This window comes from Ictidomys tridecemlineatus, chromosome 4 (genome assembly GCF_052094955.1).
Source record: "Ictidomys tridecemlineatus isolate mIctTri1 chromosome 4, mIctTri1.hap1, whole genome shotgun sequence".
NCBI lineage: Eukaryota > Metazoa > Chordata > Mammalia > Rodentia > Sciuridae > Ictidomys > Ictidomys tridecemlineatus.
In genome coordinates this window covers 77879723-77904078 of record NC_135480.1, presented here as the reverse complement: position 1 = coordinate 77904078, position 24356 = coordinate 77879723, and positions in this window count along the sequence as shown.

Genomic DNA, 24356 nt, shown 5'->3' with positions numbered 1-24356 from the left:
CTGCTCAGACTACTTCTTTGGCCCACCTGTGTCCCACCCCTCAGGCCCTCCAACCTACATTCCATCACTGAAAGAACTATAAAAAGGGGAGACAACTGCACTTCCACGGATTCCACCTTTTGGGTCCCCTTCTTCCTCCGGGAGAAGTCTTTTTCTTCTGTCCTTTAATAAATTTCTAATTTCTACTCTGACCTTGCCTCGGCGTGCTTCTTTGGTGTTATTCTTCAACATCGGGGAAGCAAGAACTCGTCACCGGTCAACAGCGGTAACAGCATCATGAAAGCTTGTGTGCTAGTCTAGAATTGATGATTGTGCACAAACTAATGATCCATAAGTACCAATCCTAGAAACAGACTTTTGAACAGATTTCAAAAGATTCACATGCAAGTGCTTGGCAGCATTTTTTTTTTTTTTTAGAAAATACTGGAAACAATAGAAATGTCAAATGGGAAAAAGTTGTAAATGGTGGTATGGTATGTTCTCTGTATCCATGGGGTTTTTATCTGCCAGCACAACCGACCGCCTATTGAAATTGTTTGAAAAAAAAAAGAGACTAAATCTGTACATAAATATGTACATAATTGTGTGTTCTTGTCCTTCCTCCTTAAACAACACAATATAACAAGTATTTACATTGTATGAAGTATTAAAAGTGATCAAGAGATGATCTGAGGAGGATGTATGTAGATTAAATGGAAATACAATAGCATTTTACATAAGGGTATTGAGAATCTGAAGACTGTGCTATCCCCAAGGATCCTGGAGCCAATCACCCATGAGTACAGAGAAACAACCATTATAATTATATAATGTATACAATGAAAGACTACAAATCAGATAAACTTAACAAATTCGAAATCCACATTTAGATGAATTTCTCAAAATGTTTTGTATGTAAAAAGTCATTTCACCATAAGCTGTACTACATTATACCCTTTATTATGGTCCAAAATCACACTTTTATATACACATGCAGAAATATACAGATACATACTTAGACACTCCTTACATGTACCAGTACACAAACATACATGCAGATATACACATAAGAAAACATGAAAATAATAATGAGCCATATTGAAGATGATAGTTATCTTTGTTGGGGAAAGAACATGCATTATAGAGTCAGTTGTGAAGCTGAACATAGGGGCCTCAAGTATTGATATTTCATTCCTTAAGCAGGAGTGTAGTCATATAGTCAATATGCTTTATTATTTTAAGTTATTCTCTATATTATGATACTCTTTTATGTCTAAAAAATAGAATTGAAAAAAAAACATAGCAAAATAAAGTTGTAGTCATTACAACTTCAATATTAGAAAAACAGTATAGATAAATGTCATTAGCTATGTAACTTATGTCCTAGCAGGCTCTGAGCAAATCACTGAATCACTTATTTTTTTTCACTTATTTAACTAAACAACAAGTACTGATGTCTAGACTTTGGTAGGCCCTGTGCCATTCACTATTGATGCAAAGATGGATGAAGTATGAATTTGACTGGATATTGCCCACAGCTGACCAAACAAGAGGACCTTGACCTCGTCTGCAAGTGGGCTTTGAAATCATTCTTGCTTCCTTAGCAATGATACAATGATCCACTTTCATGACTCTAGCTCTAGGTATCATTATTAGCATCTGGAACACATGATTTTAAAAACGATGGAACAGCAAGATAAGAGAACTTCCTGTTCTGAATATATCTTCAGAATCCCAAAAGTATTACTCTGTCAGGCCCCCCGCTGCCACACCCCACCTTCACTGCATGATACCATAGAGACTCTATATATCAGCCTGATACATGGGAAATCTTTGAAAGTCCCTCTGTTTTCATTTATAGGTTTTTGTTTTGCTTTTACTTCCAGCCCTTCAGAATCTAACACCTTGAAACCCCAGCCTGCCTCTGTATTCCCCAGGATTTCTAACATTGGCTGCTTCTTCCCTGCTACAGCAAGCAAAATGCCAAACAGAAAAATATCCTGTGGGCACCCCCCCTGGGATGGCTTAGCTTTGGGATGACTTCAGGCCCTGTGTGAAGCCCTGCAGAGAGTCCCGCTGGGGAATCTTCATCAGAATGTGGGTACTTAATGTTTCATTTCAGAAGCAAATGCTTCTTAGCTGAGCAAGAAGAATAAAAGGCAGCTGACTTGTGTGCTGGAAGCTGAGGCAACTGACCATTTAGGCTTTGTTCCTGGGGAGCCAGCTCTCTCCTACTTACCATATTGCACAGTTCAGACTCCAGCGTCCCATGGCAAACTGCTAGCCAGGCATTAATGAGCTCTGGAGGTTGGGACTTCAATAGGAATGTGTGTTTGCCTCTAAACAGATGGATTAAAGGGAACATTTTTGTTTTAGAGAGGAAATGGACAGATTCTATATGAAATTATAGTAACAGGATGCCTCACTCACATATATAGCTTACTCCAAAATTATCATGAGGGGAATTAGAAAACAACTAGACTTAGTAATGATGAAAATAAACTTCAAAAATGAGATAGTCATCACAAAATTGAATATTTAATTATATTATTTTTAGCAAAACATAAACACATTTCTAAAGCAAGTTTTTCTATAATAATGGGAATATTTGAAACCATAGGCATAAAGTCCATTTGTATATATATTAGTAATCTCCCCATGGTTTTTGGCCTTGTGATAGATGCTGTGGGGGGAATACAATGATAAATCAGAAATAGCCTCTGCCCTCAAAAAGGTAAAATTCAAGAGGGGTAGATAAGATATGTACAAAAAGTATCTGAAACAGAGCAAAGTAGGGCAAGTATGTCAATAGATGTATGAATACGGTTATCTGAAATGATGATGAAGTTTTCATTTACAACTACTTAAATATGGAGTAAAAATAAATAAGTAGAAGAATACATGTTTGAGAAGTTATAAGTATCAAAGGTTTGCTAAGATATTACTAGCAATTATCAAATAGGGACTGAAATATGAGGCTACCCACTATGAATGCCCTTAATGTGATGAATGATAGCACTGGAAATTCTTGGTTGTGCGTGTTTTATTGGAATGGGAAGGTCATAACTACACTTCACTTCCTAAAGGATTACACTGATTGTATATTATAGATTTCAAATTGTAGGAAAAATGAGTCTGAAGTCTGTGGAAACTTTCCTTGCATAAAGATCTAAGAAATATGGGAGTGCTTGTGTAATGAAGTAGTAGTGATTACATACAAATGATGTTTCAGTCACAAAGAGTACCAGACATGACAAAATATTGAATGTAGGAGAATTAAAAGGAAGAATCTAGAATTTAACTGGGTAAACATTACAGTGACCATTATTTCAGAGAATATGTTGAGTTCTATGTTCTTTTATTAAGAAATCTATAGCTAATACAACTATAAAGATGGTAGCCTCACTAAGAACAATAGAGAAAACAAAACTGTCTAATCTGACAGCATAAACTGAGTATGACATTGTAGAGACATTAGGAGGTCAATATTATTGGTAAATTTTGAGATTGTAGGTGAAAACCACAAGAAATAGGTTAGTAGTGTGTTTGGTGATTCATAACAAAGAAGCAATATTTGAAGCTGTAGAAAACATATGAGACCATCCATAGGAATTGGAGAAATTTCCCCCACCAAAGGTTTTGAAAGATAAAAAGAAGTTAGTAAGGGAAACATAAGAACTACTTATGGATGTGAAATATTTCAGCATCTTAGAGACTGAGAAAAGACAGAATATCAAGAGGTAGGTATGATCATTAACTCAAAATAAAAAAAATATTATATATGTTGGCCTAAGGGAGATGGCAAGAATACATTTATTAATAATAATTGATAATATCAAAGTAGGTAAAGGAATGAAGAAACAAGACTGCAGCAGTCTGGTGACATGATAGTGAAACAGAAGCAGGAACAATGACACTGTCAAAATTTTCAAAGAGCTTTCAGGAAAAAGAACATATTATACTATGATGATAGGCCCATGGCACTGTCCATTGTGGTTATTTGTTGTACCTGCTTCCAATGTCTGTGTGCTTGTGTTGGAGTTGACTTCACACCCACTCAATCCTTGCCTTCTGTAATTCCAGCCTTGTACATCCAGACCTGTTCAATATAAGTATGTCTTCCAGCAGGTTAGTTACATGATTCCAGAACTATCCTATCAAAGACATCAGGACTCAACTCCAGGATTTTGCTTGTGCTAAAAGGGAAGGGAAATCTTATTCTTCTTATAGTTCTGTTGATGGATTGAAATTTCTTGGAATAATATTTGGAGGCTGACAATACAGTAAAATGCCCAGGAGGAAATAGGGAGAAAGAATCCTCCTGGAAATATTAAGAACTTGTACCCTACTATTCCTACAAACAGTTATACCTGTTGGATTTTTGTTTAAATTAACCCATACATTATTGCCTGAGGTTTTAAATTGGGGTTTTAATAATTTAACAGTAGAAGAATCTTAGCAGACCACAGTGGTGCATGCTTGTAAAGGAGAATTTGAAAACCAGACTAAAGTGATTGTTTCAGATGGTAAGTGGGTCTTCACAGGTATTTTTAAATGCAGAGGAACAAGAAAGTTACTACAAAGTTATTGCAAGGAGAAATACCAGGATGAGGAGAGATACTAGAGTAATACCAATATAATGAAATAATATTTGCTACAATAGTTAATGGGTGTGTTCTTTATATTGTCTGTTGACTAGTAGTTTCTTCCCATTCAAGGGCTCTGGGATATGGGGGTTCCCTAAGTTGTTTGACACATGCTTTAGAAGTGTTTTAGGAAAACGAAATATTAGGTTGGTATATGTGAATTTGATAAAGGAAATGGATGAAGGTGTAGGTTCTGAATGCATGGGTTTGTATAGGCAAGGTCCCCTTACAGGGGAATGTTTTGCTATTTTTAGGAATTAACCCTTTCTAGGACCATGACTCCAAATGCCACAGCATAAATGATATAGAAAATAAGAAAACAGCTAAATATACCTATTCATTTAATTAACTGTGGAAGACACTGGAAGTGGCTCACTGCTTTTTCCATTTCATTAGTTAATTTAGCTCTGAAGGTAAATTTATAAGCAATTGAAATTTAAATAAGACCTTATGCACTATATGCATATGGTACACACTTGTAATCTCCAAAGGCTTGGAATTCTGAGGCAGGAGGATTATAAGTACAAAGCCAGCCTCAGCAACTTAGTGAGGACCTAAGCAACTTAGTGAGAGACTGTCTCTTAAAAAAATATAAAAAGAACTTTGGATATGGCTCAATGCTTAAGCATCCCTTTGTTCAATACCCGGTATCCCCCCAAAAAGAGAAGCCCCTAGAATGAAGAATACATTTTTAATTTTAATAATAACAAAATGCTCATTATTTTTAGTACTTGCTATTTACAGTACTAAGAATTTTATATACATTATAATATTTAATTTTCATAAAATATAATTAAATAATTTCCATTAGCATGTGTATTTGCACCTAAGGAAAGATACTTAGATAATTCAAATAACCTGTCCAAGGTCACCAGGACATAAGTGGAGGACTGTCTGGATTCAAAATTAAGGGTTTTTAAAGCTACATTTGCACATTTTCCATGAGATTTTCCCTTAATTCAGAGGTGACCCTATCCATCCCTCATCAGTCACCAGAGGCACAAGTTATGACAAAATAAAGAATATAGAAGTTGGCATCACCTCAACAGTTTCTGTCGGGTTTAGAACTCAACCAAATTTCATTAGTTTTTCACTCTTAATAAAAGCAATCCTTGCAGTGATACATGGTGTGCAGTCCATCTTAAGCTTTTATTCTGAACATGACAGTGGCATGTAATTTAGAGGAAAAAAATCAGCCTAACACTAAGTGTACGAGGCAATAAATCTCAAATCCCTGGAGCAACATTTTTCTGCCACCCCCTTCCTTCAGACATAAAGAGCTGTGGGACTCCTGCCAGAGAAATATAATAAAATATAAGAACAGTTATAAATGAAATACAATCAGGGACCTACAGTCTGCTTCTTTGCAGGATGCTTTACTTCTTCCTGAGGATTCTATTTCCTCTTCTCCTCCTCTGTGGTATTCCGTTTTCTTGATTTCATTCTCCTATTCTGCCACTATTCATAACATGTGACCTTTTCCTTTTGTTCGCTTTTATGTTTTCTTTCTCATTGAAAGAAAAAAAGAAACAAGTCTGATGTTATTCCTGTGTGTATTCAGGCTCAGAGCTTGGTCCTCCCATTGCTTTTTACTACTTTTAAAAACTGGGTATTAATTTTTTTTTCTGCATGCTTTGCCTGTTTTCACTTTGCATTGATGCTTTGATCTTACTTCTAGGTTGGAAGGGGAAGTTTCTCATGGACTATTGTATTTAGAGAACTTTTTTTCTCTTACCAAAGCAAGTCTTACTCTTGCTCATGGGATCAGACATCAGAGTCCCTAAACCTAAAGAACAGTGCCAAAAGTATATTGAAGGAATTCCCTCATTCACCTATGTCAGCAAGGGAACACTTATCCATTTACTCTGTCTCCCCTATCTATTCCTGCTTTCACCCTTACATCAAGTATTCATTGAGCATTTACAGTCATTTATCCATTGAGTCAACAACATCTCAAGAGCACATATGATGTTTCTGTGACCAGTGGTAAAGTGACAGAGAGGTGGGTGCAGAGCAGAAGGAATATCATTGTCAGCAGAGAACTTAAAAGTCATAACAAGATAAACTGAAAGTCTGATTTTTGGCACATCACACACTGGGATTTCTAAACAATGCTAGTGACAAAGTTACCCTCCCCATAGAAGCTACCTTTTATTATCACTTTCTCTCTCTGTCTGTGGTACAGCCCTTCCTAGGATAGAACAAAGCACATAAAATTCACTGGCATTCAAAAGTTACATTCTAGAAGTAGGTGTGTGTGTGTGTGTGTGGTGTCTGTATGTGTGTGTAAATATATAATCATTATAAATAAATATATATAATATATATATTTAATCATATAAATTTTAGAATATAAATAACTATTCATACATGTAAGAACTAAGATCATGTTAGAAGTGGCCTATGCTAAGCCATAAATCAGTAGAATAACAGTCAATTGATTCATATGTGTTATCTGCTAATAATTATGATTGGGATAGATTGGATTTCCTATTGATCTTCTCTCATTGTTCTTATATCTGAATTATACAGGGTGGATTTTAAAAAAATTGCTGGCCCCATTCAGAAAATTTCAATTTCTATTGCTCTATGGTATAGCCTAGGTATTGGTGTATTTTATTTTCTAGGTAATATGAATGGGCCACCAGAGAAACACTCAACATGGCCCAAATAGAACCTGAAAAGGACACTATGCTAGATGTTGTGTATTAGGTTTCCAAAAGTAACATGTTGAAGTCCTAACTCCCAGCACCTCATAGTGTGACCTTATTTAGAAATAGGGTCATTGCAATTGTAATTGGTTAAGCAAAGGTTATTCTGTAGTGCAGTGGATTCTTAGGCAAGAATACCTGAAATCCTTGCAAGGAAATGCTATGAAAAGACATGGGAGAACACCCGGAGATTATAGAGATAGAAATCCAGAGTGATGCGGTTGCAAGCAAGCAACACATGCCATCACCAGAAACTAGGAAGGAACAAGAAAGGATTCTACCCATAGCCTCAAGGAGTGTGACCTGATGACACTTAGTTTTCTGACTTCTACACTCCAAAAATATAAGAAATAAAAATTTAGTTGTTTTAAGCCACCTAGTTTGTGGTATTTTGTTATGCAGCCATATGAAACCGATATAGTATACTCTGACATCTAGCTTGAGTTGTGAAATTTTAGCAAACAAGCTCAAAAATATCTGCACTTAAAAACAAAACAAAACAAACAAAAAAAAAACTTTGCATCTTTGCCAACTGTATTCATCCTCACTGCAGAACAATGCACAATACTGGGTAGTCAGGAGAAAACAAGTCCCAAAAGGAAACTATCTTCTAAAGAAAATGCATCTTGGTCTTTTCAACCATATGGACTTTATTCCTATGCAAATACAGAAGGTTCCTTAAAGTTGACAATCAGTTGCTAAATTGTTGGAAGGTTGAAAATCAACTTAGAGAGGCTATCTATGCTATAAAAATCTGAAAATGCAAAATATCAACACTTATGTTGATTTTTATTCAGAGAAACTATTCATTACCATACCTTATAAGGCATGATGATCCACATTAATGTACAATAGTTTTTGAAAAAACAAAGGGATGGAAAGGATAATAGCCTTTCTTGAGCTAGAGAAGACCTCTAGCTTTGGATGAGAAGGAAGCAGGAAATGTGGAAATGTTAACATCCTTCACCAAATAGAAGAAAATTTAATGCTACACACAACTTCAATTTCTGACTGAGGTTGAACTTGTACACTTTTGGCTTCCTCTCCCAAGTTCAGCTTCAGAGCACTCAGAGCAAGAAAAAATGAGAGAATGTGGCAAACCCTTGCAGAGACTGGATGTTTTAATTTAGTGTAGGGAGATTAGTAGATTTGGTCTGGAACAGAAGAGAGTCAAACTGTGCTGTAAAATAGGGTGCTGATAAAATTTAAATAAAATCTCTAAAGTTTTGCTCTTGCTTCTTCCTGGACATTGCCATGAAGGGAAACAACTTCTACCCTCCACACTTTGGACCAGATGTGTTAGGAATAGTCATCTAAGAAGCCCTGAATTTGGAAGGAGCTAGACTGACCTTCATCATTGCTCATCTGTTCGTGTCCTTCACCTCTCAAAACCTTAGAGTTGATAATTATATTCAAAGTTTTAATAAATATTTCTTCATGGGTTGCAATGGATAAATATCTGATTCTTTCAAGGGATGGGAAGTAATTCAGTTAGGCTTCATTAGACAGGTTTACCCTTGGGTTTTTCCACTCCACACATTTTGGATTTATCAAGCTGACAAATACTAGTTTCTGGTCTACAATTCTCATTGCTTAAAAAAGCATACCCTGGGGGAAATTAACTCACAGATTAAAATAACAAGGCATTTAGAAGGAAAAATTATTTCCAATTGTCATGCCAATATGAGAGCCTGATGAAAAATTATATTAGGTGTTGGGGAAGTGGCGCAATGGTAGAATGCCTGGCAAGCTTGAGTCCCTGAGTTCATGCACCAACAACACAGACACAAACACACACACACACACACACACACACACACACACAATCACCTTAGAATTATAAAGTACATGAATGATATAACTGAGAAACTCATGTAATATTTACATGTCATACTTAAAACAAAAGTGGAGGTGGGAAAAATGGCAAGACATGAAAACATACTAATGTCTAATTTTATTATAAGAAATATAATGTCAAGTTATGAAATAAATATTTTAAACAAAATGTTTCATAATGCAAAAAATGATAATAAATATAAGTAAATCAACAATTTTAATAAATATATATGGATAATTATAAAAATTTAAAGACAAATTATGGTGATTGTGGATAACAACCAAAATTTTGGTATGTGTTGATTACAAAACATATCTAAAATATAAGTCAAAAATTGAAGAGAAATAGGAATAGATATTTCATATGAATTAATAAAAGAAATAGCTATATTAACATTAGATAAAATGTAGTTTAAGATTAAAACATTGCTGTTGGGTCACTGTCATAACCTTATTATCCAATTTTAATTTACTAAGAGTACAGAGATATTATAAAGATATATGTGCAATAAAATAACCTCAAAATAAACATTGCATAAGTTGAGAGAAATGCAGGCAGAATTTAATAAATCCACAATTCCAGTAATAGATTCAACTCATATCTCTTATTTATTGATAGTTAAAGAGAGTTAAAGAATGGAAATTGACAGTGGTTTATAGATCTTCACAGCATAATCAACAAGCTTCGTCTAATAGACAAATACAAAATTGTACATATAATTACTAAAAAGGCATTTTTTTTCAAATACATGTGCATAAGAAAAAATAAAATTTTAAAAAGAACTATTACATAAAACTTAGTCTTTGACTCCTAAAATGCACAAAGTAAAATTAAGAATAAATAAATGGGATGGTATCAAACTAAAAAGCTTCTTCATAGCAAAAGAAACAATAATGTGAAGAGAGCGCCTACAGAATGGGAGAAAATCTTTGCTACCTGTACCTCAGATATAGCATTAATCTTCAGGATATATAAAAAACTCAAAAAACTTAAAACCAAAAAAAAAACCCAAAAAACAAACCCAATTGATAAATGAGCAAATGAACACTCTTCACAGAGTAAGAAAAAACATTCAACATCACTAGAGTTAAAAAATGAAAATTAAAACTACACTGAGATTTCATCTCACTTGAGTTATATTGGCAATTATCAAGAATACAAGTAGTTACTAAACATTGGCAAGGTTGTGGGGAAAAATGTTCATTCATATGTTGCTGATGGGACTTCAAATTGGTGCAATCACTCTGGAAAGCAGTATGGAGATTTATCAATGAACCTGGAATGGTAACCCAGTTATCCCACTCCTCAGTGTATACTCAAAAGACTTAACATCAGCATATTATAATGATTCTGGCACATCATGTTTATAGCAGCTCAATTTACAATAGCTAAGCTTTGAAACCAAAGTAGGTGCCCATTAACAGAAGAATGGATAAACAAAATGTGATACATATACACAATGAAATATTAATCATCCATAAAAAGAATAAAATTATGGCTTTTGCTGGTAAATGGATGAAACTGGAGACTATTATGCTAAGTGAAATAAGCCAATCCCTAAAAAAACTAAGGTGAAATATTGTCTCTGATATGTGGAAGCTGACTCCACAATAGGCAGGCAGGGGGATAAGTGGAGGTTCACTGAATTGGTAAGAGGAGAGTTGGGGGATGTAAGGGAAAATAGGAGTAGGAAAGACAGTAGAATGAATTGGACATAATTTTTTATGTTCATATATGAATACAAGACAGTGTAACGCCACATCGTGTACAAAGACAAAAATGGAAAGTTATAACTCTTCAATTACAGTGTAATTGTTTGAAATTAATGACAAAAAAATAGATTTTTAAAATCCACAAAACTGGAAATTTTGAAAACATTGATAAGTGATCATGCTATGAACAAGAAATTATAAAAACACCTGGACTCAATTATAATGAATGTAGGATATATCAAAATTTATAGAATGTATCAAAACAATGTTTTGAAAGAAATAGACGAATCACTTTTAACAAAAAATAAAATACCTCTAAATTTATGAGCTAAGTGGCCACAAAATAAATTAAGAAAAACAGGGTAAATACTAAAAAATTAGAAAGCAAAACAAACATTAAAATTCACCAAAATATAAATCAATATATCAATGATCAGCAACGTTATTTGAATCCAAAATTTAAAAGAGAAAAACTTCCATTAAGCGGAATTAAGAGAAAAAGACAAAAATAAATATTGGTAATAAAAGGTGAGTCACTGGAGGCAATATCTCAACCATTTTCTAATAATTTTGAATATTTTGATTAAATTAAAACTTAAGGAAAGTCTGTCTTGTTGGAATTGAATCAAGGAGGAAAAAACAGCATCAATAATCCTCTGTTACATTAAAGAAACTGGAATTGAGAACAAAAAAAATTTCCACAACCAAAACATGAAGCTCAGAATGCTTTAGAGATGAGTTCTTGTAAAGTTTGAATAATAATATAATATGTTTACTCCATCTCATAGATAATTTGTAAAAGAAAATGCTTGAATGGTGTCTATGAAGCCATTATAAATCTGGTATAAAAACTAGAGAATACAAGAAAAAAAATCCATTTCATTTGTGACCACAGAAACAAAAATAATCATAGAGAAAATATTAAGAAATAACATACAATGTAAATATATACTTTATTCATATATATATATATCTGTATATATATAAAATAAAGATATGTAGATAAATATGTATACTCTCATATTGGTTTTAGCCCAGATATGCAAAGGTGTTTTAATATTAGGCAATCCCAAAATTAATCTAACACATTTATTAATTACAGGGGAACATCACATAATAATCTGTGTAGATACAGAACTAATTTTTAAAATTTAAAACCCATTTACAATGAAGATTATTAATTAATTAGTAATAAAAGAGGATTTCTTAGGATGATAAAGGGTATAAGAAACCTGGACTAAGCTGGGTGTAGCTCATACCTGTAAGTAATCCCAAGGGTTTGGAGCCTAAGGCAGGAGGATCACAAGTTCAAATTTAGCCTCAGCAACTTAGCCAGCCCTAAGCAATTCTTTGAGATCCTGTCTTTAAATAAAGTACAAATAGTGCTGGGGATATGGCTCAATGGTTGATGCCCCTGAGTTCCATACCTGGTACCCCCAAATAAGTAAGTAAATAAACAAATGAAGAGCTGCAGATGTAGCTCAGTTGTTGAGCATCCCCCGGGCTCAATTGTGGTAACACACACACACACACACACACATACACACACACACACACACTCACACATACATACACAAAACCTTGAGCAAAAATCATCCTAAACAAGAAACCCAAGAAAACCTGGTACTGTTTTCCTGTGGGATGAATGTCTAGTGGAAGAGAGACTCCTGCCAGGCCCTTCCTTCACCACTCACCCAGTTGTTACCATGGCATTCATCTTCCTGCATGTGTGAACTGACAGTGACTTGCCTCAGCTGCCCAGACAATTTTACTTTCTACTTTGGGATTTCCCTAAGGGTGTGACTTAGCAGGTCTGTGAACGCTGACATTCACACAGATGCTTCCCAGGAGAATGAGTGAATTAATATCTTGTGGATAATTTTCAGTCAGTAGGGGTCAGAAGCCAGTGAAGAAATGCCCCCTTCTTCTTTGCTCGAGTGAACAAGTGATGTACAGTCCACACAGCATTTTCTATAACCTTGTAGTATGAAACTCACATATTACAGAGATGATTAATCAAAAATCAAAAATCACCTTTCTACTGCTTTCCCTCCTTACATTTTTTTTAATACCAGAAATTGAACCCAGGGCTTCTCAGTCACTGATACACACATTCGTCCCTTTTTTATATTTTATGTTAAAACAGGGTCTCACTGAGTTGCTTAGGGCCTCACTAAGTTGCTGAGGCAGGCTTTGAATCTGGAATCCTCTTGCCTCAGCCTCCTGAGCCACTGGGATTACAGGAGTGCTCCACAGCACCAGCTCCTCCTCACATACTTTTGATTCAGTTCTACTGTTCCTCCTCTCTGAGAACTTCTCCATTATTAAAATCCTTGATTTCCTGAGTTAACTGTGGCTACTACTCATGCAATCACCATGCTATCCAACACTGTGGTGCACTCTAGACTATGATTAAAAGCATAAGGATTGGGAAGATGAAAATAAAAGTTTATAGTAGTTACATGCTGACAGTTTCACCAAAAGAACCGAAAATAATCTACAAGATATATTATTGAACACAGGATAATTAGGAAGCTGGCTAGACATAAAATTAAAATACAAATACTTTACATTTTTATATACCAGCAGTCTGTTTTATACACGAACAGATGGATATTAAAGAAAAAATAAAACACTAAGTGCAATAGGAAGAGGATATCCCAGAACAAATTAAGTAAAGTATATTTAAGGATTCTGCAAAAAAAAAAAAAAAAATTAAAAATAAAATTTTATTAAGGAATATCAAAGAAGGCTTAAATAGGGATATATACCATCATAGATAACAGAAACTAATACTACAAATATTTATTAATGAAAACAGCAATCTATAAATTCAATAAAATTCTAATTGAAATTGTAGTACTTTTCTTGGGGGGAGGGGTGCTTGCTAAGCAGGTTCTTAAATTATGAAAAATTAAAGCCCAAGAATGTTCAAGGCATTTTTGAAGAGAAAATCAGGATGGGAAGATTAAAACTCTATTATTTCCTCAAATTCAGTTCGAAGATAGGGGGTTACTCTAAAAGGAAATAGGAAAACCAGGAATGCACAAGGCTCAGTTTCAATGGAGAGGAAGACACGAAGACACACACAAGGGTTACAGTGACAATAAGTCTAGAATTTACACAAAGTGCACTTCAATGAATATTTTGAACACCACAGCAACTTATATTTACTGGAAAATCAAGGGGGAAAGTTGAAACATGCCTAATATATTGAAATTCTACAAATGGATTCTGCAAAGAGTTCAAAGTATATAGAGGATTTTAACAAATTATCTAAGATTCAAATATTTAAGAATGGAGAACTAGTCTCGGAGGGAACAAGTTAAATTTCTCTTCAGATTTATACTACAGAATTATAAATTAACCTAGAAGTCCTGAGTGTTATTTACTATGTGATCTTGTGGAAGACAAGTGAACTCTCTGCCTGTTATTACTTTCCATCAGGAAACTAAAGATTATACTGCCAGTCAGAGTATCTCACAGGTTATTTTGATAACCAGGTAAGGACACAAATGGATAAGAAGGTGTATTCACTTTCATGAATTACAAAGCATATGTCCTATATGCTAAATAGATACATACATAAATTTGGGTCTCAAGGCACCAAGTGGTAAGCATTATTGAGGAGAGTATATGAGCTAAGTTTGCAGAGGTCTGATGTATAGAATAATAATTTTAATCAAACAACACCTGATATTTAAATAAAATTTTTACAGAGTAAGCATAGCAATTAGTAAACTTTAAAAATTTTCTTTTTACCAACAAATGAATGATATATAGGTCCCAGAAAGAAAGAACATAATTGAATTGATTAAATATGTTTGCATAGCCTGTTTTACATTTCTTTTGTTGTCCCAGATAATTGCCTTAGTCAAGTATTCTGTTTGGTGGTTCACAGAAGGCAACCAGAAACAATTTTATAACACACACACACACACACACACACACAGTTGTGTGTGTGTGTGTGTGTGTGTGTGTAATTTTGAACAGAAAATACAATGAGACTAGCTCTTCTAGTTTGTCCATATTCCCACCCATGCATCTTTAGTAGTTCTTTCCTCATTAGATTCTTCTACTCCCTACGGTTTGACTGGCCTTCTTGAATTCCCTTAAGGGATCTTCTACTTAGGAGATTCTTAGGGTAGCGTATTTTGGATATTCTTGAGGTACCTCCAATTTAACATATTTTATCATCCCTGTCTGGATTAAATGATACAGATACATAGGTCTATTACTCAAATAATTGCCTGGGTGTGATTTCCATTTAAATATTCTAACTAATAATCATAAAATATTCAATTATATAAAAGGCCCAGAGCTGAAAATGTACAATGGTTGACCTAGCTTACATTTACTAGTTTACATTTAATTCATATATTTGACATTATCTTAGCATTTTCAAGCTGCATGCTATTGCATACTTGCTGTTTTATTTTAAATTCAATGTATAATATAAATATATTTATGAGCCTTATTTAGGTTTGAATTTGTCATTGAAAAAACTTAGAATGGTACAACTGTCAGAGTTATTAACATGTGTGACTTTCCTATAGCTTGATCCTTAGATTTCTTCCTTCCATAGAAAATTGCTGTAAGCATATTAAATGATGAGATATTAAATAAAATGTAATCGATATTTATTAATGACAATTAATATTTGGTTAAATAGCATATTTTAACTTGAAAAAGTTGTTCTTGATTTTTTTTTTCTATTATCATCAGATTATGTGGGACTAAATAATATCCCTAAAGAGTATATAAACATTTATCTTTTGTACATTTTTTGGACTAACTTATATAAAAAAATCATAGGCATACCTCTGGTATTTGTTATAATAATCATCATTACATACCTCAATTGTACTATATGGGGGCAGAAAACAAGAGACTGAAGTGAATTTTTTTTATACTCATATTTAAGGGATATTCAAAAGCGCTGTTTTAAAAGTCTTTTTTTTTGAAGGTCTTAAGTAAGCATAATACTTAGTTTCAGACAAGCAGTAATAACATATGTTTTTTCTTAGAAATTTTGAAGGTTCAGGAATATATTTTTTTTTCCCTCTTGTTGATTTTGTGATGTTTTTTCTGCTGCACTGAGGTGGCAAATGAAAGTGATATGATTACCTGCATTTTTTCTCTATATATTCTAATATTTATCACAGATGTAAAGTGAAATTATCATCTCAAAAGAGTACTGAATGATCAGAATAACTATAGGATAAAGGAATGTTTTCTCTGTTAGATTATAGTAAATTTACCTGAACATTTAGATAAATCTATCAAAAAACAATTATTCACATGCTTATTCAATCCAACCATGTTATAAACAGGAAGATATAAGGAGATCTAAATTATGTGTGTTACAGAATTTTTAAACTTGAAAACTAGAAAATTATTTCCAAGTAATTGCATAATAGTCAAGAATCACTATAGCTAACAGGTGTGGTTTCACGGTGGACAAACACCATCACTGTTTTCAGAGGGAAGAAAGTATGGTTTAGTTGACATGACTAAGGAAGACATGAGGGAAGAAAAAGGCTGAAGGCATTTTCAAGTCCAGAGGAGTTTAGATGAACAAAAAAAAAAAGAGTGTATAGGTCATTGTGGGAAAGTTAAGGACTGCATCTATTTACAGACAAATTAAGAGAATTCAGAATGGGAATGTAAATGGAGATGATACATTTTAGTACCTGAAGGCCAAATTAAAAATTTTGGATTTTATTCTCTAGGAAATGTAGAGTAAAGGAATATTTTAAAACCAGACTAAAGTGAGAGAGAGAGAGAGAGAGAGAGAGAGAGAGAGAGAGAGAGAGAGAGAGAGAGAAAGAGAATATTTAGAGTACCCACGTTTTATTTTTTTAAGGCACCAACCATTTGGAATTTATGTTATAAGCGGTTTTGAGGAGGAAAATATCAGTTTTGAAACCTGTACTTTAAAATATCCTACGAAATATCATATGTCTTGAAGAAACTGGAAAATACACTTAGGTCATTTAAGAGAATATATTTTGAGAGCATAGTCTGTGGACCAGATAATGTCAGAAAGCATAATTTCATTTTGGACAAAAAGACCAAACATGTGACAAGGATTATTGTCTTCTCCTTTGCTGCATAAAAAATGCCTATTCAGTGTTCCAGCTAGAAATGGCCTGGTACAATGTAAATGTTTCTATGGCTATAAAGAATTTCATAAAAGTAGTTCATTGACAATTAATGCCCTCCCTCCTCATCTTCAATTTCCATTGTTAGAAACTGAAGATTTATAAGCTCTAAATTTATATGTTGAAATCAATCCCTGATAAAATGACATTTGGAGGTGGAGACTTTGTGAGATAATTAGGTCATGAGAGTGCAGCCCTCAGGAATGGGATTAGTGTCTTTATGAGGAGAGGTCACAGAGACCTTTCTTTCTACCCTGTGAGGATAAAATGAGAAGTCAGCAATCTGCCACATAGGAAAGGTCCCTCATCAGAACCTGAGCATGCAGTTTCCTAGATCTTGAATCTTCACCAACCAGAACTGTGAAAAATAAATTTTATGTCATTCAATATGTTATGTTGTTATAACAGCCCATCCTGAAATAATGTGTTAGTCAGCTTCACTCCACTATACAACAAACACACACCTGGGAAAAACAGTTTAATGGAAGAAAGGTTTATATTAACTTCAGGTTTCAATACATGGTCAACTGGTTCTACTGTAATGGGCCTTCAGTGAAGCAGAGCATCATGGTACCAAGTGCAGGATGAAGCTGACCTGTTCACCTCATGCCCACTGACAAGGATAGAGAAAGAAGAGAGAAAGACAAAAAAGGACAAGAGAGAGAATGTTTCCAGGGCATGTTCCCACTGACCCATTTCTTCCAGTGGGCCCTACCTCCTACTCTTTCCATTATCTCCATCAATGCTATCTTATTGTTAATTCACCCGTGGTCTTTACATTGATGAGGTCATTGCTCTTATGAGTTGATACTTCCCAACATTTCCACCTCTGAAAATTACTGCACTGGGGACAGTAATTTTCAACACAGGCCTGTTGGGAATATTCCAGATCCAAATCATAATGGACAGCCACCACAATCTACCTCCAAACAAATGTCTTGAATAACTCATATTACATACAGATGGGTACACATGCATACCACTCCAAAAGGACACACACTTTGCTGATATGAAAATAGGACTGATTGAGTAAGGGATGTAGCAAAAGTCTGGCAAGCATTAGTGGCAGGGTAAATCTGAAAAATTTGAAAGGCTTCAGGATAGATTGGCTTTATAAACAAATACTATCATCCCTTCTCCACCCCCATTATACTCTACCTAATAGACACATAGGAGGGTGTGTATCTTAATTGACAAAAATTAAATTGAACTAAAAATTTTAAGTAAATTATTTTAAAATAAGTTTCTTTCCTTAGATCATGGACTGAAATGTTTGCATTTTTCATCAATACTATAATCTTAATCTTGTTATCCTTGACATTTTAAGTGTATATCAGATCTTTTTTTTTCTGTTTTTATTATTCTCTGAAGTGTGCTTGAAGTTAAACAAAATAATAAAACTTAATTTAAGTTGTTGGACATCTACCCAAATTTATTTAAGCAAAATTGTTACTTTGTCAACATGGTAATGAATAAAAAATAAAACTAATGTTGAATTTTGGTTATTAGGAAGCACTGAAAAGATATCTTTTTAAACATACTTTTCTCATTCTAAAAATACAGATTGTAATAACATGTTATCTTTCTGGGGACCAAGAAAGAAACATGGCCATAAAGAGTTAAAATAGCCTCACTCAATGTAGAATTGAATAAAAACCCAGAAATATCACAGAGTCATAAGAGCAATCTTGGACTGAAATAATAGGATAAAGTTTTCACCAAGAAGTTTTAATATTGTTAGTGTTTTATGAAACTCCTGAAAGAATTTTATGAAGTAACTCTTTTCACAATGTGTATGTTAAATTGCTGGACCTAATCCTGAAAAGGCAAAGGTACTATGAGAAAACACTATAATTCTTAAGCTGGATTTTCATCCTTTATAATTAGTATGATGTATGGCCAGTACATCTGAAAAATAACTTCAGCTGAATAATCACATCTAGGTTACATTCCAGGAAGAGCAGTTGAAAGCATCAACTATGGACAGAAAATCAGAAGGATAAGTAGGTATGTCACAGTCATGGGAAGTTAGTTTAAGAGCAGAAAACAGTGATGAGGCTGAAGTTGGTTAGGATTATGAAGAAAGCAAATCACAGTACTATGTTGGAAAGGAGACAGTAAGGAAGAAAATAGTCACCATTTAAATATGTCAGAAGCAAATGAACTACAGAGGGAGCACTTCTGTGTTTTGCCTTGGACAGTATAAGTGTTAGGGTGATTTCAGATTCAAATAATCAAAACTCTAAATCAAACTGGCTTAAAAAAAAACAAGAAAATGCATTGTCAAGAAATCTAGAGGTATGATGGTCTCCAGACATTGATACAGTGAGTATACTTAATAAACATTTAAATGTCGTTGTGATTCTCTGTGTTCTGCCAAATCTATGTGTTGCTTTGGTCTTATCCTGACTCCCTTTCTGGCTACAAAATGGCTGGTAGCTTCAAATTGAGCAATGCAATTCCTTCATAACATCTAGTTGATGGGAAGAATCTATTCTCAATCAAGAACTAGTCTTTCACTGAGTTCATTTAGTTCAGTTTAATATAAGGCAACCCTTAAATCAGCTTAAATTCCCTTAAAAATGGTTTGCAGTCATGGAGTTCAGCCTCAATCACCAGAAAGAGTTGGTATCATCATGGTGAACTTAAAATAATCAAAATCAAGTTTCCTTAAGTCTTAGGCATGCCTGATTGAATTTAAAGAAGAAGAATGGAAAGGTAATGTATTCACTAGAGCTGCTTTAAAATAATTTTTGTAAAATGCAGTATTTCCATGATTCTAGGAGAAACTTTTTTCCATCAGCTTTTAACACTTCTAAAGTTAGAATGTATCTTACAATCAATGGCACATTAACATGAATCAACAATGATGTAATTATTTCTTTCAGATTGCTATGCTACATAAAGTTGCATATTATGAACAATATACTTTTACAAATCTCTAGTAAGATGGCATTTTGTTTAAGTATTAAAGGATGTGACTACTCCTTTGACTTGTATAAATAAAAAAATGAATCAATTTATTTATGTATGTGAAAAAAATAATATTGTTGATGGCATATAATAAACATACATGAATTATATCTCCTTATTATCATTTTTTTTAACCAAGTGACTTAACCACATTATCCAAGTGACCCATGTTCCCCTCATGGATTATTTCAGTAATCTCCTAATATTTTTCTGTATTCTTTATGATTCCTTTTAAACAGTCTGCCACATTGTAGTTGGATGAGACTTTTAAAAGTTTAAGTTTAAATCTGCTGTTTTAGTAATGTTGAAACAGTTTGCATCAGTGTGATTTGCAGATAAGAAAAAAATATTACAAACAAAATACTAAAAACATTTTTTGAAATGGTAAGGGATTCCCAAGACAGGAAGACTCTAAAATAAATCAATCTTGGAAAGAAGTAACTGTATTGAGGAAATTTTGTTTCTATTGACAGTTTTACTGGGCCTATCCCCAGCAGATAAAGAGATTGATAAAAGTCCAGTGATTATAAGGGGGTGCTGAAACTCAGGTGATAAGAAACCCTCCAGATGGCTCAGAGAGTCAGACACACACAGAGTTGGGGCTTCTGAAAAAGCTGAAAAGTGAGGAAATAAATGCCTGATCAGAAAAATCTATGGAGTAAAAGCCTCATAAACTTTGTATATGAAGTATATTCAGACAATATTTCAATTACCCTCCAGCTAAGTTCTTGGATAAGCCTAAAGTGTGCATTCATGGAAAAATTTAAGGAAATTGGTAGAAAGCAACTCCTTGGACAAATTGTAAACTTCCAACCAAGAAAACAACAATAACATTCTTCAAAACAAGATAAAATGATCCAGAGTCCCTACAATGTGTCTCCACATTGTATTGAATAAGGTAATAAACTAGTAGTTATATGTAGTAACCAGAAAACGCAGTACATAGATAAAAGAAAAAGTAACCAACAGGAACTAAAGTTGTACATGACATACATTTTGCAAAAAGAAAAATAAAATTCTAGAATTTAAAAAATAGGGGTTTTCAAGATAGCATAATAGAGGAGGTCACTTTCCAGAATATTCCACGGCATGAAACCAAGAAAGCAGATAGGCAGCTTCTCAGCAAGGTGGTCGAATAGAAACAAAATGGTGGGAGGGGTGCTTTACTGGAACCTAAAACTGGTATTTAAAGCAGAACAGGGACTCAGGTGGTTGGATATAATAAAATAAGGAAGAAATCCACAGCAATGCCATGTCCAGGCTGGAAGCACCAGCCAGAAGAGTCCCTTTGCTTGCAAAGTGGAGGGATAAGGGAACCCATATTTTAAGGAGGCCTGACATGTGTCTGGGTACACACACCTAAAGATAAACGACATTGCCCAGTCAAACTGAAAGTCATGCTGCACAAAATCATTTTGCAGAAAAGAAGCAGTTATCTCTTCAGGGTTTTAGATTGAGGACAAAAGAAGAAAATATTTTGCAGCTGTGGCTCAGGAGACTAGCAGTTGAGGGAGTCTATTCTAGAACTAAAGGTCCAGGGATCACACACTGTGTGACACAGAGTGTGCTTAAATGACCAGGGAAAAATCAAACATCAAGAGAGTTTTACACAGTGGACAGCTGTTCTCATGTTCTACTCTTCTTTGATCTAGCTGTGTGAGGACTGGATGGGAGAGACACATATGCCTGGAAATTTCAGAGGGCAGAGGAAGGATAAATTGAGCTTGGCAACTGAATGCAAGACTAGGAAATATGGGGCCCACAGGGAACATAGAGAACTAAGAATTTGCTCCGCCACCACTTGAGTGGAACTCAGGGAGATTACTGATGTACAGTCTTCCATCAAAGAAAGGCAATTACTGGTCCCTGAAGGTGTGCTGATTTAAAATCTCCAGACCAAGTGGCATTCAGTGAAGAGCCTGGAGCCCACCTAACCCTAAATCCAGCCTCCTGCAATTCCACCTATGAGATTACCTCTTTCACTCCAGCAATCCAGAGGGTGTAGCATCATGTTCCAGAAAACCCCTCCTAAAACTGCTGAGAAGTAATGCTGAGGATATTTTAAACTCCATCAGAAAGAATTCTTTAACTGTTTCATCAAGAATTTTTTTTCTCATTTTTTTCTTTTTTCTTTTCTTTTCTCTCTTTAATTGTGACCTTAATGGTATATGAACTCATTTTTTTCTCATTTTCAGTATTTTTAAAGATAGTTATTTTACATGGATCAGTTTTTGGGGGGACTAGGACGCTTGATTAGTATATTCTAGTTTTGGTTTATAGCTTTTTGTTTTAATTTTTAATATTTTAAAATTATATATATATATACATATATATATGTATATATATATATATTTCTCTTACCTATTTGTTTCCCTTGATTCTCTTTCTCTCTTTTATTCCACTAGCAGACAATCTATTGTTCTCTCTTTTTCATTGTTCCTTTAATGTTTAACTTCTATCTTCTCTTCTTCTTCCTCATAATCATAACATTGTACATCACTTGTGTTCACTCTCTGTTTGGCATTTGAAATTATAAACCCTTTTGCAAACTTTCTGCTTTTATTATCAGTAATAACTGATGATATAATTTGTGTTTTAGTGATAAGTAACATAGAAGATATCAGAGTAAAAACTATTTGGTTTAATGGTATATATTGTTTGCATTGGTGGTTGTTATTTTTTGTCTCCAAAACACAGGTACTGGAAAGCTTCAGATACACTGGAAATCCATAGGGTAGAAACTCTACTACCTCAGAACCATACTGTTAAGATGGGTAGACAAATAAAAAGAAAAAGCAAGGGAACCACTCACCCCAAACAATTGAAGGTACTTCAGTACCAGAATACATCAACACCACAGTGGAGTAAATGTCAGAGAAAGAGTTTAAAATGTACGTAGTCAAACGGATCTGTGAAGGAAAGAGTGGTGTAAGGAGTAAAATCAAGGGGAAAATACAGGAAGTGAAAAATCACATCAATAAAGAGATAGAGATTCTGAAACAAATCCAAGCAAAAATCCTCAAAATGAAGAAATCAATAAACCAATTTAAAAATTCAATAAAACCATTACTAACTGACTGGATCATTTGGAAGATGGAGTTTCAGGCAATGAAATATATATATATATATATATATATATATATAATTATATATATATAATTTAGAAAATAAAGTTGACAATAGAGCAAGGGTGTTAAGAGACCATGAGGAGAACTTGCAAGAGATATGTGACAACATGAAAAGACCAAACTTAAGATTTATTGGTGTAGGTAAAGACTCAGAGATTCAAACAAGAAGTATGCACAATAATTTCAATAAAATGATAGCAGAAAATTTTCCCAAACCTAGAGAATGAAAAGCAAAATCAAATATAGAAGTTTTATATGATTGAAATATACAAAATTATAATAGACCAACATGAAATCACATTATTATGAAAATGCATAATATACAGATTAAGGTTAGAATGTTAAAAGATGCTAGAGAATAATGACTTATAACATTTATAGTTATGGAGAAACCATTCGGGATCTCAGCTAATCTTTCAACCCAGACCCTCAAAGCTAGGAGCTCTTTTAATAATATATACCAAACTCTGAAAGAATATGATGTCTCCCAGAAATATTATGACCCCAAAAATTAAGTTTGAGAATTGACAATGAAATAAAAATATTTAATGATAAACAAAAGTTATAAGAATTTACAACTAAAAAGTCCACACTACCAAACATTCTCAATAAGATATTTCATGAAGAAGAAATGAAGAGTCAAAGTGAAAACCAGCAATGATAAGAACGACACTAAAATAACAGTGAATCAATGCAGAAATTAATTTAAATTTAAAAACAGAATAAACCAAAATGACAGAGAATAAAAGTCATATTAAAATAATAACAATGAACACAAATGGACTAAACTCATCAATCAAAAACATAGACTGGCAGGATTATAAAACAAGAACTAACAATATATTATCTCAAAAAGACTCACCTTATAGGCAAAGATATTCACAAACTGAAAGTAAAAGCATAGGAAAAAAGCATACCATTCACATGAATCATATAAGCAAGCTGGGGTCTCTATTTTCATACTAGATAAAGTGGACTTCAAACCAAAGTTAATCAGAAGGGACAAAGAATGACCTTTCACACTGTTTAAGGGAATTAGACATAAACAAGATTTAACAATTGCAAATATTTATGCTGCAAACCATGGAGCATCTATATCCATCAAACAAACCCTTCTCAATTTCAATAATCAAATAGACCACAACACAACAATACTTGGTGAACTGAAAACACCTTTCTTACTACTGGATAGATCCTCCAAACAAA